Source organism: Anomaloglossus baeobatrachus, chromosome 6 (assembly GCF_048569485.1).
Source record: "Anomaloglossus baeobatrachus isolate aAnoBae1 chromosome 6, aAnoBae1.hap1, whole genome shotgun sequence".
NCBI lineage: Eukaryota > Metazoa > Chordata > Amphibia > Anura > Aromobatidae > Anomaloglossus > Anomaloglossus baeobatrachus.
The window spans coordinates 553,360,228-553,377,452 of NC_134358.1; positions in this window are offsets into that span (position 1 = coordinate 553,360,228).

Here is a 17,225-nt window from a genome sequence, read left to right on the forward strand (position 1 = left end):
ATTGGGTTAAGATCTGGTGATTGACTTGGCCATTGCAGAATGTTCCACTTTTTTGCACTCGTGAACTCCTGGGTAGCTTTGGCTGTATGCTTGGGGTCATTGTCCATCTGTACTATGAAGCGCCGTCCGATCAACTTTGCGGCATTTGGCTGAATCTGGGCTGCAAGTATATCCCGGTACACTTCAGAATTCATCCGGCTACTCTTGTCTGCTGTTATGTCATCAATAAACACAAGTGACCCAGTGCCATTGAAAGCCATGCATGCCCATGCCATCACGTTGCCTCCACCATGTTTTACAGAGGATGTGGTGTGCCTTGGATCATGTGCCGTTCCCTTTCTTCTCCAAACTTTTTTCTTCCCATCATTCTGGTACAGGTTGATCTTTGTCTCATCTGTCCATAGAATACTTTTCCAGAACTGAGCTGGCTTCATGAGGTGTTTTTCAGCAAATGTAACTCTGGCCTGTCTATTTTTGGAATTGATGAATGGTTTGCATCTAGATGTGAACCCTTTGTATTTACTTTCATGGAGTCTTCTCTTTACTGTTGACTTAGAGACAGATACACCTACTTCACTGAGAGTGTTCTGGACTTCAGTTGATGTTGTGAACGGGTTCTTCTTCACCAAAGAAAGTATGCGGCGATCATCCACCACTGTTGTCATCCGTGGACGCCCAGGCCTTTTTGAGTTCCCAAGCTCACCAGTCAATTCCTTTTTTCTCAGAATGTACCCGACTGTTGATTTTGCTACTCCAAGCATGTCTGCTATCTCTCTGATGGATTTTTTCTTTTTTTTCAGCCTCAGGATGTTCTGCTTCACCTCAATTGAGAGTTCCTTAGACCGCATGTTGTCTGGTCACAGCAACAGCTTCCAAATGCAAAACCACACACCTGTAATCAACCCCAGATCTTTTAACTACTTCATTGATTACAGGTTAACGAGGGAGACGCCTTCAGAGTTAATTGCAGCCCTTAGAGTCCCTTGTCCAATTACTTTTGGTCCCTTGAAAAAGAGGAGGCTATGCATTACAGAGCTATGATTCCTAAACCCTTTCTCCGATTTGGATGTGAAAACTCTCATATTGCAGCTGGGAGTGTGCACTTTCAGCCCATATTATATATATAATTGTATTTCTGAACATGTTTTTGTAAACAGCTAAAATAACAAAACTTGTGTCACTGTCCAAATATTTCTGGACCTAACTGTATCTATCTATCTATCTATCTATCTATCTATCCCTCTATCTATCTATCTATCTATCTATCTATCTATCTATCTATCTATCTATCCCTCTATCTATCTATCTATCCCTCTATCTATCTATCTCTCTATCTATCTATCTATCTATCTATCCCTCTATCTATCTATCTATCTATCCCTCTATCTATCTATCTATCTATCTATCTATCTATCTATCTATCTATCTATCTATCTATCTATCTATCCCTCTATCTATCTATCTATCTATCTATCCCTCTATCTATCTATCTGTGCCTCCCCCGTGCCAGCAGCCGGCGCTGCTCGGATCCAGGACCTACGGTACGGCTCGAGGGGTCGCCCGGACCCGGGGGTCGCGCGGACACTCCGAATAAAAGGGGGACATATTTATACGGGATTGTTTGTTGTTTGTAGAATGTTTGTGATGCCACCCACAGTGTGTGGTGAGGTGGGACACCACCGTTGCTGTTGGGGAACACCCGGGGGAGATGTAGTGGAAGCTGGATGTTAACCCCTCCGTGGGTAGGGATGGTTGCCCCGGGACCCAGTGTCTCTGTGCAGAGTATGGCGATGGCAGGGGCTTGCACGCCCAGGTGGACTGGGGGATAGTTGTTTACTCACACTGAAATGAATCACACGAGTCTTTTGGTAAACCAAGGTGCTAGTGGCCGGCCGCAACGGCCGGTTGTACTCTGGTCCCCCACCCGGGCTGATGGTCGCCGTCTTTTCCTCTGCACTAGTGTGGTTGTGTGTTCAGACTTCGCGGTATGAAACGCAGAAGTTCGCTCCTGGCATATGCGTGCCTGAGGAGCCGTGCCCGTCTGACGCTGACCTGTGGGATCTAGAGGCCCTGGCGGTGACCCTATCCCTCTCTTTGGGTGGCTGTCTACTTTTCGGGACTTAGGTTGGGACAGAACCTATAATCCTGCCCTCAATCGGTTAATTAGCTAGGCCGCTGTCTTCAGTCCTGGCTTCAGGGTCCAAGTACCCCCTCTGTGCACGGTTTCCGGTCGGGTCTCCGGTGTCGGTACCGGCGGGCTCCAACTCTTCTCCGGTCCTCCTCGGATCTGCAGAGCCATCTTCCCATCTCCTGCTGATGGAGACCACCATCTGCCACCTACCCAAGGTACCAGGGCTCCGACCCTGGCACCGTTCAACTTGAACCTCCTCTGTTGGAGCTACACCTAGCTCCAGCCCACACTCCTCTCAACTTTAACTACCAACTCCACTCGACTGATTGTTTTCCCGCCCCGGGCTGTCTAGACCCCTAGGTGGGCGTTTCCCAACTGCCTTGTCCCACCCACTGGTGTGCCTGTCTTGCCCTAAGGGGGGTGACTAGAGTTTCAGGTCGGCTTTATGTTACCTAGGTGAGGGATGGTGTTATGCGGAGGCCTAATGTGTGACTACCTGGTTTTGCCAAGGCGTCACATATCTATCTATCTATCTATCTATCTATCTACCTACCTATATGTCTATGCCTCTATCCCCCTATCTACAGTGCCTTGCAAAAGTATTCGGCCCCTTTGAATTTTTCAACCTTTTCCCACATTTCAGGCTTCAAACATAAAGATAAAAATTTGAATGTTCTGGTGAAGAAACAACAACAAGTGGACACAATTGTGAAGGTGAACAAAATGTATTGCTTATTTAAAATTTTTGTAAAGAGTAAAAAACTGAAATTTGGGGCGTGCAATATTATTCATCCCCTGTAAGTTAATACTTTGTAGCGCCCCCTTTTGCTGTGATTACAGCTGCAGTCTCTTGGGGTATGTGTCTATCAGTTTTGCACATCGAGAGACTGAAATTCTCGCCCATTCTTCCTTTGTAAACAGCTGGAGCTGAGTGAGGTTGGATGGAGGCGTTTGTGAACAGCAGTTTTCAGCTCTTTCCACAGATTCTTGATTGGGTTCAGGTCTGGACTGTGACTTGGCCATTCTAACACCTGGATGTGGTTATTTGTGAACCATTCCATTGTAGATTTTGCTTTATGTTTGGGATCATTGTCTTGTTGAAAGACAAATCTCCGTCCCAGTCTCAGGTCTTTTGTAGACTCCAACAGGTTTTCTTCAAGAATGATCCTATATTTGGCTCCATCCATCTTCCCATCAATTTTAACCATCTTCCCTGTCCCTGCTGAAGAAAAGCAGGCCCAAACCATGATGCTGCCCCCACCATGTCTGACAGTGGGGATGGTGTGTTCAGGGTGATGGGCTGTGTTGCTTTTACGCCAAACATATTGTTTGGCATTGTGCCCAAATAGTTCAATTTTCATCTGAGCAGAGCTCCTTCTTCCACATGTTTGGTGTCTCCAGGTGGCTTGTGGCAAACGTTAAACAACACTTTTTATGGATATCTTTGAGAAATGGCTTTCTTCTTGTCGCTCTTCCATAAAGGCCAGATTTGTGCAGTGTACGACTGATTGTTGTGCTATGGACAGACTCTCCCACCTCAGCTGTAGATCTCTGCAGATCATCAAGAGGGATCATGGGCCTCTTGGCTGCATCTCTGATCAGTCTTCTTCTTGTTTGAGATGATAGTTTGGATGGACGGCCGGGTCTTGGTAGATTTGCAGTGGTATGATGCTCCTTCCATTTCAATATAATCGCTTGCACAGTGCTTCTTGGGATGTTTAAAGTTGTGGAAATCTTTTTATAACCAAATTCGGCTTTAACCTTCTCCACAACAGTATCATGGACCTGCCTGTTGTGTTCCTTGGTCTTCATGATGCTCTCTGTGCTTTAAACAGAACACTGAGACTATCACAGAGCAGTGCATTTATATGGAGACTTCATTACACACAGGGGATTATATTTATCATCATCAGTCATTTAGGACAACATTGGATCATTCAGAGATCCTCAATCAACTTCTGGAGTGAGTTTGCTGCACTGAAAGTAAAGGGGATGAATAATATTGCACGCCCCAATTTTCCATTTATTATTTTTTAAAAATGTTTAAAATAAATAATAAATTTCGTTCAACTTCACAATTGTGTCCACTTGTTGTTGATTCTTCACCAGAACATTAACATTTTTATCTTTATGTTTGAAGCCTGAACTGTGGGAAAAGGTTTAAAAATTCAAGGGGGCTGAATACTTTCGCAAGGCACTGTATCTATCTATCTATCCCTCTATTATCTATCTATCTATCCCTCTATTATCTATCTATCTATCTATCTATTTATCCCTCTATTATCTATCCACTATCTATCTATCTATCTATCTATCTATCCCTCTATTATCTATCTATCCCTCTATTATCTATCTATCTATCTATTTATCCCTCTATTATCTATCTATCTATCTATCCCTCTATCCCTCTATTATCTATCTATCTATTCCTCTATCTATCTATCTATCCCTCTATCTATCCCTCTATCTATTTATCTATCTATCTATCTATCCCTCTATCTATCTATCCCTCTATCTATCCCTCTATCTATCTATCTATCTATCTATCTATCCCTCTATCTATTTATCTATCTATCCCTCTATCTATCTAGCTATCTATCTATCCCTCTATCTATCTATCTATCTATCTATCTATCTATCTATCTATCTATCTATCCCTCTATCTATCTATCCCTCTATCCCTCTATCTATCTATCTATCTATCTATCTATCCCTCTATCTATCTATCCCTCTATCTATCTATCTATCTATCTATCCCTCTATCTATCTATCTATCTATCCCTCTATCTATCTATCCCTCTATCTATCTATCTATCTATCTATCCCTCTATCTATCTATCTATCTATCCCTCTATCTATCTATCCCTCTATCTATCTATCCTATCTATCTATCTATCTATCCCTCTATCTATCTATCTATCTATCTATCCCTCTATCTATCTATCTATCTATCCCTCTATCTATCTATCCCTCTATCTATCTATCTATCTATCTATCTATCTATCTATCTATCTATCCCTCTATCCCTCTATCTATCTATCTATCTATATATCCCTCTAGCTATTTTCAGTTCTATATTAGCTTCTCCGCTAGAGCCCCCCATATTCATTAGACTAATGTCGGTCGGACTCGCTGATATCAATGTGTTCAGCCGACAGTGTAACATATTTGGGGTGCCCCGACAGATAAAGAATCGATAAGTCCAATTCCCAATAGCCGGCTCTTTTGTTCTCCAGGACAGGAGCCGCTGCCGGAGATCTCTGGCAATGCACCTGTCTCAGGCCTTGTTGACACATCAGTATTTTTGATCAGTAAAGCTATGTGAAGCCCCCCGAGAGCACAGGCGCGATCGTGAGTTGGGGGAGATAGCGGTCTGCTGAATAATCCGAAAAATATTTAAAGTGTATGAGGAGTAGAAGGTTTTTCTGCCGTCCTGGACACCACAAACAAGCCAATAATCTCCGCCAGCACAGGCGACACATCCAGCTCTGCTACATCCAAGCCTCCTCGCGTGTCCTATATCTGTCATTCCATTGTGTAGGGCGCCATTAATTACAGCTGATTAATCAGCAGGATCCTGGTCCTGTTTGTTGGCATTCCTTCACTGGATCAACGCAGTCGATGACGAGCTGGCACAGGACTGCATGCTCGCACAGGACTGCTGACAGGTGAAGGAGGAATTTCAGATCTGGAGAAAGGGAATAAATATGTGAACGCCCATGATCTTCCATTATTAAAGTCCTACTATTAAACTGTTATATTGTTTATGTAACATCCCACAGTATAATATTCCCATGTTCTGCCTGGCGGACCCTTTCGCAGGCTGCCTGGTGCGTGTAGTGCGTCATGGGGACAATCACTGAGAGGCGGCGAGCGTCTAGGAGTGGACCCACTGAACCGTACACTGGACTCCTCATAGAGGAGCTAACCTCGAGCCAACCCCTATACAGGGATTGTCAGGTGCAGCCCCAGGGGGCCTAAATGCACGACAGCTAGGACCAGTGGGGTCGACTCTGACGGACTAGTGAGTCTCTGATTTCTGGTGCTGGTGTGCTCAGATGTGGCAGTATGGAGGTGGAGGCTCAGATGTGGCAGCTCGGAGGTAGAGGCTGGAACGTGGCAGCACAGAGGTGGAACCTTGCTTGTACTGTATTGCATGATAAAACTTGTGTACAAACATGGCAGACACAGGGGTCTTCAGTAGGCCCCCTGGTGTCACATAGTGTCTGGCTCAATACTCACTGAGTGTCAGGACTTCATCTGACGCTGTTCACACAGCAGTGTCAGACACTCCACACGATGCTGCTTTTGAGTTGCACAGACAGGCTCAGTCGTCGACCAGCTGTGCTCTTGTTAGTAAACGGGCTTGCAGGAGTTAATTTCTGCTAGCCTGTGGATTACTGCTTGAGTCACATGTTGCAGGAGACCTATCACAGTCACCTCCACCTTTTTTAAGATGGTGGAGTCTGTTCTCCCATGCCGATTATAGCTTTATGCGATCCCGGACCTTGTGCTTTTTTATCCAGTTGCTGGGGAACTTCTGTGTGTTGTTTGGTTTTGTTGTGGAAATGTGGCGCCCTGGCCTAGCCAGGTCGTCACAGATAACACACAAACACCCCACCCCCACCAGACAGGGACACCAGCCAAACACAAAACCCTTGTTGCCTCCCTCCTCCAGTGTCTGATGTCCACACCAGGTGGGGCGGAGTCAAGCGGTTGGCCCCACCCACCGAGGAGTTCACAGGCCTGGAGGCGGGAAAAGTGACAGTTCAGTTCAGTAGGTTGAAGTGAGAGGAGTGAACACTTGGGTGTCTGGGTTTGTGGCCCAGGCACTGACAGCAAGGTTGGCAGACGGTGGTGGCCGTCTGCAGGAGTGGTGGAGCAACGCGTAACCGTAGGAACGGGGACAGGCGACGGCCCGCCGGTACCGACCAGGGAGCGAAGTGAAGCCAGCACACACAGGCAGGGCCATCGGACCCCGACCAGGCTTGGAGCCGCCGACAATAGTCAGATCCGAATGTGACTGGAACCCCAGGGGTTTCACAACAGCAAAAGTCCCGATTGAAGGCAACCGCCCACACCGTGAGGGTATACAGCTACCGCCTAAGGATAGAGACCCAAGGGCCAGCGACTGCGGGCAAACGGGCTCCTCCGGTACCCATACACCGGGGAGCGAACTACCGTTGGGAATCCATAGTAGTCAGAAAGAGAACATCAAGGTGCAGGGAAAGACAGCCGCCATCACCTGTCCGGGGAGAGACACTGCAGCCGGCTGCGGGACCCGTCCATCCAGCCGTTTGCTTTACCGAGGACTTTGTACCTTTCTTGCTGAGTGAGTACATCCGTGCCATCCGGCACCGCGCCGTCCCTGCGACCCTGCACCCCACCAACCCTGCCTCCCCGTTACAACATCACCGGGCCCCGGGACCACCGACCCCCTACCCACGGAGGGGGAAAACAACATCCCAGCTGCTCCCTACCATTGCTCCCGGGATCCCCGTCACCAGCAGCGGTGGTGCCCATCTTCACCGCGACCCGTGGGTGGCGTCACGGACTAAATTCCCCAAACCAACCACCCCTTTCACTCACGGGCGAGGAGCGCCGCTCGAGTCCCCGGGTCCGGCCCACCGCTCGAGCCACCGAGCAGCCGTCGCAGCAGCGCCGGACCCGAGCGTCAGCGAGCGCAGCGCAGTGGCGTCCTCCCCGCCCGCGACAGAAATATTCTTATTGTCTGATTATTTCCGCCCCCCTTTAGTTTCCTCCTGATCATGTATTTAGTCTATACCTCTGTGTGTGATTGATGTGCGTTTGAGTTTTGGTTTTCAGTTTATTTGTGTGGGATGAATCACTCCTGTCCCGGCCCTCTCCAGGGTGAAGGGAGGGGGACCAATAGACTAGGGTTATGCAGGAGCTTGGGTAAAGACGGCGGCCCAAAGATTGTGACCTTCAGACGTATCTTTGGGATTAGGGTCAGCGAGGGTCCCCCTAGCCTGAGAGCCAGTTTAGACTCCCCTGTTCCTAGTTATCCCCTCACACCCCATGACACCTGGCTGCTATAACATGCCTTTATAACCCAGCAATTACATAGTGAGGGATCGATAGGCATTGGAAGAGACACCTTTGCCCATTTCCCAACCTCTTAAATGCCGATTTTTTTAAACTGTAAGAATCGGAGATAGCATTTGTGTGCTGCCATATGGTGTCACCTTAAAACAACATTCATACTATTTTTTACTCAGGATAACATTGGATATAGAATGGTTAAAATGGTGCCACAAGTTACAGCAACTGAGTTCCTCTGTAAATTTTACAGTCCTCAATGGAGAATAGGCCTAAAGGGTGCTTTACACGCTGCGACATCGCTAGCGATAACACCCGCCCCCATCGTTCGTGCGACATTTGGTGATCGCTGCCGTAGCGAACATTATCGCTACGGCAGCGTCACACGCACATACCTTTTCAGCGACGACGCTGTGACCGCCCAACAATCCCTCCTTGAAGGGGGAGGTGCGTTCGGCATCATAGCGACGTCACTGCGGCATCACTAAGCGGCCGCCCAATAGCAGAGGAGGGGCAGAGATGAGCGGGACGTAACATCCCGCCCACCTCTTTCCTTCCTTATTGCCGGTGGACGCAGGTAAGGAGATGTTTGTTGTTCCTGCGGTGTCACACATAGCGATGTGTGGTGCCACAGGAACGAGGAACAACCAGCGGCATGTGTGACGCCCTGGGCAAGCCAGGGGTCACAGGTCATCACACCACCACACCCTACATCCCAGTTAGGAACAGCAAAGCTACTAAAATCCTTGTTGCCCTCCTCCAGGGGCTGATGTTCACACCAGGGGGTGGGCCAGGCGGTTGGCTCCGCCCACCGAGGAGTTCACAGCCCTGGAGGCGGGAGGAACCAGGCAGTTCAGTCAAGTGAGGGAAGTGAAGGAGTAAACAGTGGAGTGGTAGAGGAGCTAAGTGAAGTGAAAGTGAAGTAGTAGTGGAGCAAAGAAGAAAAGAGTAAAAGTCAGTGTAGAAAAGCCTGAAGTTGGAGTCAGCAAGGTCAACAACGGCGGTGACAGTCTGGAGGGGGACTGCTCGGAGGTTGCTGGAAGGACCACGGACAGGTAGTGGCCCGGCGGTCTGGAGCAGTATACAAAGAACAGTCAGCACCAGGGGAGGGGCCTCTCGGACCCCGGCAAGGCTAGGAGTCGCCGTAAATTAGCCAAATCCGTCAGTGAAGGGGACGTCTGTCTCCAAACAACCAAGTCCCGATTGAAGGCAACAGTCCGACCGTTACAGAGAGACACCGCCACCGCCAGGGCACCAGTTTCTCAGGGCCAGCGCCTGCGGGCAAAGTAGGGCTCCTCCGGCCCATATCCAAGCCGGGGAGCGGGTTACCGGTGGGAACCCATCGCTACCAACACAGAAACATTAGGTGCAGGACAAAGGGACATCACCGTCACCTACTGGGAGAGCAAGTGCAGCCGTCCGTGGGAACCGTCTTTCCAGCCGTGTGGTTTACCGAAAAACTGTGTCAACGTCTCAGGCTGAGTGAGTACCACAGTGCCGCAAGGCACAGCGCTGCCCCCGCGTCCCTGCACCCCACCAAGCCCTGCATCACCCACCTCATCACTGGGCCCCGGGATCACCAACCCCTACCCACGGAGGGGCAACACAACAACTGGCTGCTCCATACCATCCTTCCCGGGATCCCCATACAGAGCAGCGGTGGTGTCAACAAATCACCACAACCGTGGGTGGCGTCACGGACAATAACCAATCCCTATACCCAAACCCCCCTTTCACTCACGGGCGAGGAGCGCCGCTAGAGTCCCCGGGATCCGGCCCATCGCTCGAGCCACCGAGCAGCAGCAGGCCGCAGCAGCCGCGGCAGCCGGACCCGAGCAGCAGTGGGAGAGCGCGGCGTCCCCTCCTCCGCCCGCGACACATGCACCACCAGCGACATTATGAAAAGGAGCGACGTGTTAACGATCAATGATTTTTGACACTTTTGCGATCGTTGATCGTCGCTCCTTGATGTCACACGCTGCGATGTCGCTAACGGCGCCGGATGTGCGTCACTAACGACGTGACCCCGACGATATATCGTTAGCGATGTCGCAGCGTGTAAATGGCCCTTAAGGGTGGGACTATATCTCCACAAAAGATGGGCAAAGGATGTCCTCATTCTAGGGACGCCACCAATCATGCTTTCATGACAACTCCAACTGACAGTTGAAAAATCGTAAAGGACTTTGTTGAATGAGATTTTCTAGGTCATTGCCCAATGGGTTTGTCACGATGTCACTGGGGAATAGCAAGGGTCAAGGAAGGGGCTCCTATACTGTCCCTCACTTTAGGTGACCTTAGGCTATGACTGTGCTTAGGATTACCCATAATGGTGGAGATACCGGAGTCTTGTGCTTCTCCACCTAATCGATTCTTCTCCCCTTCCCTAGGGAAGGAAGGGGCAGGAGTGTGAGGAAAACACAAATATCAACAGACAGGAATAACAGAAGCTCAGTCACACTGCACACTCTCAGGAATAAACATGAATCCAGTAAAGTTAAAGGCAAGAAGCAAAGTAGCAATAAAAAGACAAAAGAGTTACACCAAATCTGCTCACAATAATATTTCACACAACCACCAGCATGCCTGGATAAATCCACTCCTCCAGACCAGTATAGACAAGCTATAGCTGGCATTAAATTAACAGTCCAGCCAACATATATAGGAGGATAGAGAATATGATTGGTTCTCCCATAGCATGTGGCTAAAGGAGATATAACGAGCAGACCAGCAGAGATGAACTCTTGCTAGCCTGCCTATGAACTACAAGTCTATGAGCCGATGCCCTATTTTCCCGGTGATGATCACAGACATCATGGTAGTTAGCAGGCAGAGTGCAAGAATCTGAAGTTTCCACAGATCTTGATGCAACCAAGACAGTCGGCGATGCCTGCAAAAATCTCCTTGTGACAGGCTTCTGTCAGGACTCAGGAATGACTGGATGGAAAGTAGGGAGAAGACCTGTCAGAAGATGGACCAAAGATGGAGTTGTAAAGCCCATACCGGCATACCCGCGCTGTCTTACCCACCTCCCCTGGCGGGGATGCCATCGTCTCACCTTCCCAGCCGTCCAGAGGTGGCTGCCCCATACACTGTCCATGCTGCTGTTCCCCAGGGCCTCTGTGCACTGATCAGGCCTCCTTGGCATGCTCATAGGATGTGCACATGGCCACACCCCTATTCCTAAAAGACCAGTTTGCCCTGACCCAGAAGTGAGCTCTCAGCTTGCTGAGAGGCTGCAGTTATTTAAGGCACCTTCCCCTTAAAGGAAGTGCCTGGGTAACGAGTTCCTTACATTGCTAGTTCTCAGGTCCTATTGTGATGCTGCTGTCATTGTGGTGTGTTTTGCTAGTGATTTGTGTGAAGCCCCACAGGTGTTGTATCGGTGCATACCTTCAGGGACTCCACGTAGCTGGTGCTGGTCACAGGTAGGGAATCTTCAGTTTTGATCGTGACGCCACTCTCAGTATTGCGGTCAGTGGGGACCGCCACTGCAGGTTAGGGGACGCCTGGGGCTGATGGTGGGTGCAGTCGGATATAGTAGCCTCCTGAGAGTGAGGCAAGCCCCAGGGCCCGGTGTGAGTTTGTAGTACCACAAGTCGCAGAATGACTCAAACACAGTCCAAGAAGTCTTTTAACGTGTTTACTCACTGTTTGGAGGTCACGGTGAGATGCCTGGGCGACACTGTGATAACCAGGTGGAACCAGGAATTCCAGGAGGCCGTTCTGAGGGTAGCTGTCCACTCGCCTTCCTTGCACTCTTTCTGTTTTAGGAGGATCCTTTGCTTGAAGCGTGGTAGGACCCCTCCAGGGAAGCTGTTACCACCCTGCTCCCCTCTCTCTGGCTCGCCTGCCGGCAGCGTGGCCTTGGTGGGATGGCTTCTGGCCCTGTCCCCTTATGGGCCTGGTGTGCTGCTTGGCTCAAGCTCTGTGTAGTCGTGGTGAGGGCATGAAGTACCCCCCCCCCACCTGTAGGTTAAGCAGCTCTGGATGATCTGCTGCCTGTACTGGGGACCTAGTTCCCCTTGTGTGCTCGGATACCGGGATCTCCGTACTCAGCCACCCCTCTTTCTCTGGATGCTCTTCAGGCCGACCCACAGTACTCCGTTCTCCTCCGCTTTCAGCTACAGCACTCCTCAGGACCTGTCTGCACGGGAGCTTCTCTGCTCCCCCTCCATACACTTCAACTTCTTCCTCTCGACTCCCTCACTTCCTCTCTCTCTCTGCCCTGCTTCCTAGCAACCAGCCCCTGAACACACCCCTAGCTGGGAATTGAAAGTTAACCCCTTCTGGCTACCCAAGGGTCCCCTTGGTGATGTGGGAGGCCTGGTCACTATATGTTTGTGTGTGCACCTCATCCTGGCCTTTGGAGATTACCTGGAAGCATTGCTCCCGCATGGGTGCAATACTCTGTGGTGCCTGACCAGGTCAGGGGCGCCACATTCCCCCTTAGTTATCATCAGCACGTCCTCGGGCTGCAAAGACAAGAGAAAGAAAAAAGGTAATTACAAACTTTTCCCACACAGGGGCAATTATTTACATTTAAACATGCCAGGTACCATTCCACCACCAACCACCCACATGTCCGAAACCCACCCAAAAACCTTCAGGAGGTAGGTCACCGGTCCTTTTGGTAACCAGGTCTGGGCCATCACATTCCCCAGACCTTTCCTCCAATCTTCCTCTCCTGAGGGGAGTGGTGTAAGGTAGGCCCCATAAACAGGCGTACCCGCTTCCGAGTGTTGGAGGGCAGGCCCCATAAACAGGCGTGCCCCCTTGTTGGTGCAGAGCCATGCCCCTCAACAGGCAGACCCTGTGGTTGGTACCAAGAAGGCAACTTTTTACAATGCAAAGTTTGTGGTTAAAGCCAGTTCATAACCAGTGGTCTAACATTTTAAGGAAGTCTCACAATAGTCCTTGTGGGCACATTTCGCTTAAACGTTGCTTAACTATAACAGGTTAAACATTACACTTCATACCGTCACTTTCAACTAAACTGTACTTTGTCTATAGCGTAATGGGAGCTGACCAAAGTTGCTGCGGGTTGATCTACGCAGTACTATACTGTCATCTGTCTGAGGTTGTGTCCTCCCACCCGATGTATGTGTCTCAATGTGAATTCTGGGTGTACTGGGTACTGATACCAATGCGTGGTTTTCTGCTTCAGCTACATTTGGCACTTCTAGGTTCTGAACAGGTGCTTCTAGGTCTCCTACTTCTCTAGATTGAGTGAATGTAATGACTGGAATAACAACTGCTCCATTGTATTGAGGCCAACTTGCTGGAAAATCTCCAAGCGCAGTATGGATCATCCTTTCTTTTGGTTCTTGAACTGGCACAGGGTTGGGAATTTCTTCAGGGATTCTTAGTTGTTCAGGACATTTCTTTAGGCGATCTCTAGAAACGACAGCTGTTGTTTTTCCTCCATCTTTGCTGATAAGGCATGTCTTTTCATTGCTAAGCGTTGATGGTAACACAGTATAGGGTTCTTCTTCCCAGTGATTGTCAAGTTTATGACGCCTTCTCTTTCCCTTGAGAACTATATCTCCTGGCATCAAAGGAACAGCAGGTGCTTTTCGATTGTAGGCCTTTTCTTGTTTCTCACGCTGCTGAGTCAGGCTTCGCTCCACACACTCTTGTACTTTCTTGTATTGGGCTTGGCGGTTGGAATCCCAATCAGCACCTTGTAGATGGTCTTCAGGGGTCTCAACTCCCATTTCCAGATCTACTGGCAATCTCCCTGGTCTGGCCCTCATCAGGTATGCCGGTGTGCAGTTCGTGGAACTCACAGGGATGTTGTTATACATGTCCACTAGATCGGGCAGCTTTTCCGGCCACTGACTTCGTTCTTCTAGTGGGAGCGTCCTCAGAAGATCGAGAATGATGTGGTTCATCTTCTCACACATGCCATTGGTCTGAGGATGGTAAGGCGTAGTACGGATCTTCTGGCAGCCGTATAGGTTACAAAACTCCTTAAACACTTCAGCTTCAAAGGCTGGTCCTTGGTCAGTGAGCACTTGATCTGGATAGCCATGTGGTCGACAGAAGTGTGTCTGGAAAGTTTTGGCTGCAGTTTGACCTGTCAAGTCCTTGACTGGTACTACCACCAGGAATCTGGAGTAGTGGTCAACCATAGTGAGAGCGTAGTTGTAGCCTTGTCTGCTGGGTGCCAACTTTACATGGTCCAGGGCCACGATCTCCAGGGGCCGTTTAGTTTGGATGGGCTGGAGTGGTGCTCTCTGGCGGTGCTGGTCTTTTCTTCTAAGATTGCAAGGCCCGCAGTTTCGACACCACTTCTCTAGGGCAGATCTCATGCCCACCCAGTAGAATCTTACTTTAAGTAGGGCCTCCAGTTTCTTCCAACCAAAGTGGCCTGCACCATTGTGATAGGCTTCTAGCACCATCCTCGTATCCTTCTGTGGTACAATCACTTGCCACACCTTCTCATGCGTCCTCGGGTCAATGATGCTCCTGTAAAGTTTGTCTTGATAGATGAATAATCGACCCCTCTCCTTCCATAGGTACTGTGCCTCAGGTGGGGCTCCTTTGTCAAGGCTGGCGCCAGGCTGGCTGATCAGTTTCTTTACCAAGCCCACCGCTGGATCATTTTCCTGGGTCTCCTTCCAGTTGTAATGAGGTAGTGGGTTCAGGGTCACCTCTTGGCGGTTGGCACGCGACTGCCGACACTGTTTTGCTCCATGGCGATGGAACGCTGGCAGCTCAATCTCTTCCAGATCATCTTCATCTTCACCCTCGTCTGCTAGGTGAGGCATCCTGGACAGAGCATCTGCGTTGCCGTTCTTGCGGCCAGCTCGATACTTGACAGTAAAGTCATAATTCGCCAGTCGGGCTACCCAACGCTGCTCCATGGCACCCAATTTAGCAGTATCCAAGTGGGTCAGGGGGTTGTTGTCCGTGAAGACAGTGAATTTGGTGGCTGCCAAGTAGTGCTTGAACCGCTCTGTGATAGCCCATACCATGGCCAGGAACTCTAGCTTGAATGAGCTATAATTCTCTGGGTTTCTTTCGGTAGGCCTGAGCTTCCTGCTGGCGTAAGCAATCACACGCTCTTTGCCTCCCTGCACCTGTGAAAGCACTGCTCCCAGTCCCACATTACTGGCATCTGTGTACAGTACGAATGGCAGACCGTAGTCAGGGTAGGCTAGGATCTCTTCACCCGTCAAGGCCCCTTTCATTTGTCTGAAGGAGTGTTCTTCTGCTTCTCCCCAGTGAAATGGCGGGCCGGAGATCTTTCCTCTCTTCTTTGGGTGGCCTACCAGGAGCTCTTGCAAAGGCGCCGCCATTTTCGTGTAGCCCTTGATGAACCTTCTGTAGTAGCCCACCAAGCCAAGGAACTGACGTACCTCCCGGACGGTAGTAGGTGTGGGCCATTCCTGGATGACTGTGACCTTCTCTGGGTCCGGTGCTACTCCTTCTGCACTGACCACGTGACCTAGGTACTGGACCCTTGGCTTCAGTAGATGGCACTTGGATGGTTTCAGCTTCATTCCATATCGGGATAGTGCTTCAAAGACTTCAGCCAGGTGTTTCAGGTGGTCCTCATAGGTCTTGGAGTACACGATGACATCATCCAGGTAGAGCAGGACGGTTTCAAAGTTGAGGTGCCCTAGGCAGCATTCCATAAGCCTCTGGAAGGTCCCGGGGGCATTGCAGAGTCCAAATGGCATGCTGTTGAACTCACAGAGGCCCATTGGGGTGGTGAAGGCCGTCTTCTCCCGATCTTCTTCTGCTACAGATACTTGCCAGTAGCCACTAGTAAGATCTAGGGTAGAAAAGTAGTTAGAGGCTTTCAAGGCAGCGAGGGATTCCTCTATCCTTGGCAAAGGGTAGGCATCCTTGTGTGTTATCTGATTTATCCGTCTGTAATCCACACACATCCTCATCGTGCCATCCTTCTTTCTTACCAGGACCAGGGGAGCTGCCCAGGGGCTGCAACTGTCCCTTATGACTCCTGCCTCCTTCATGTCCTTCAGCATGTCCTTTGTGCGCTGGTAATGGGCTGGTGGAATAGGCCTATGTCTTTCCTTAATGGGAGGATGACTGCCTGTGGGTATGTGATGTTGCACCCCTTTGATCCTACCAAAGTCTAGTGGGTTCTTACTAAAGACCTGCTCGTATTCCTGCACGACCCTGTAAACCCCATGTTTCTGGTAGTCGGGTGTAGAGTCAGTCCCCACGTGTAGTTTCTGGCACCAGTCCTCTAACTGCTTTTGGGAGGTCTCGCCCTCTTTTGAGTCAGCTTGTGTCAGGGGACCTACAGGTGTTATGGCGTCATCTGAGCATGTAAACAGTTTGGCTATGGTAGCGTACCTTGGTAGTCTGGCTTCCTCCTCCCCACAGTTCAACACTCGTACAGGCACTCGTCCCTTGTGTACATCAACTACCCCCCTGGCTGTCAGAATCGTGGGCCAGTGGTCTGAATGAGTGGGCTCTAGTACAGCCTGGTAATCCTGTCCTCTGAGACCTACCGCTGCTCTACACCACATCATCATTTCACTCCGTGGGGGTATCACAATGGGGTTAGCATCCATCACCCGTACACTACCAATCTCACCGCCAGTCTGTTTTACCTGTTGCTTCCTCAGAATGATTCGGATCTCCTTTTGCAAGGCTCTTTGCGACCTGCCGTCAGCACCTTCAACAATCTGGTGAAGCAACAACAACACTTCCCCTAGGCAATTTTCTATGACATTAGTGCCTAAAATCATTTGCGGGTTCCTTTCTCTAACATCAGTGTCCACAACAATCAGTCCTTGTCCCTTCATTTCCTGCCTTCCCACCTTTATGGTTACCTCTTTGACCCCGATCTGGTCTATAGGTTGTCCGTTGGCAGCATAGATGGTGAGGGAGGGGTCCGGTGGTCGGAGATCGTCGTCCGACCAAAACCTCCGATAAAGGACATGCGGGATCGTGGTGACCTGAGAGCCGGTGTCCAATAATGCCGGGGTAGGGATCCCGTCCAAGACGATGGACAGGACAGGACGTCCACCCACGTACTGATCACAGCAGCGAC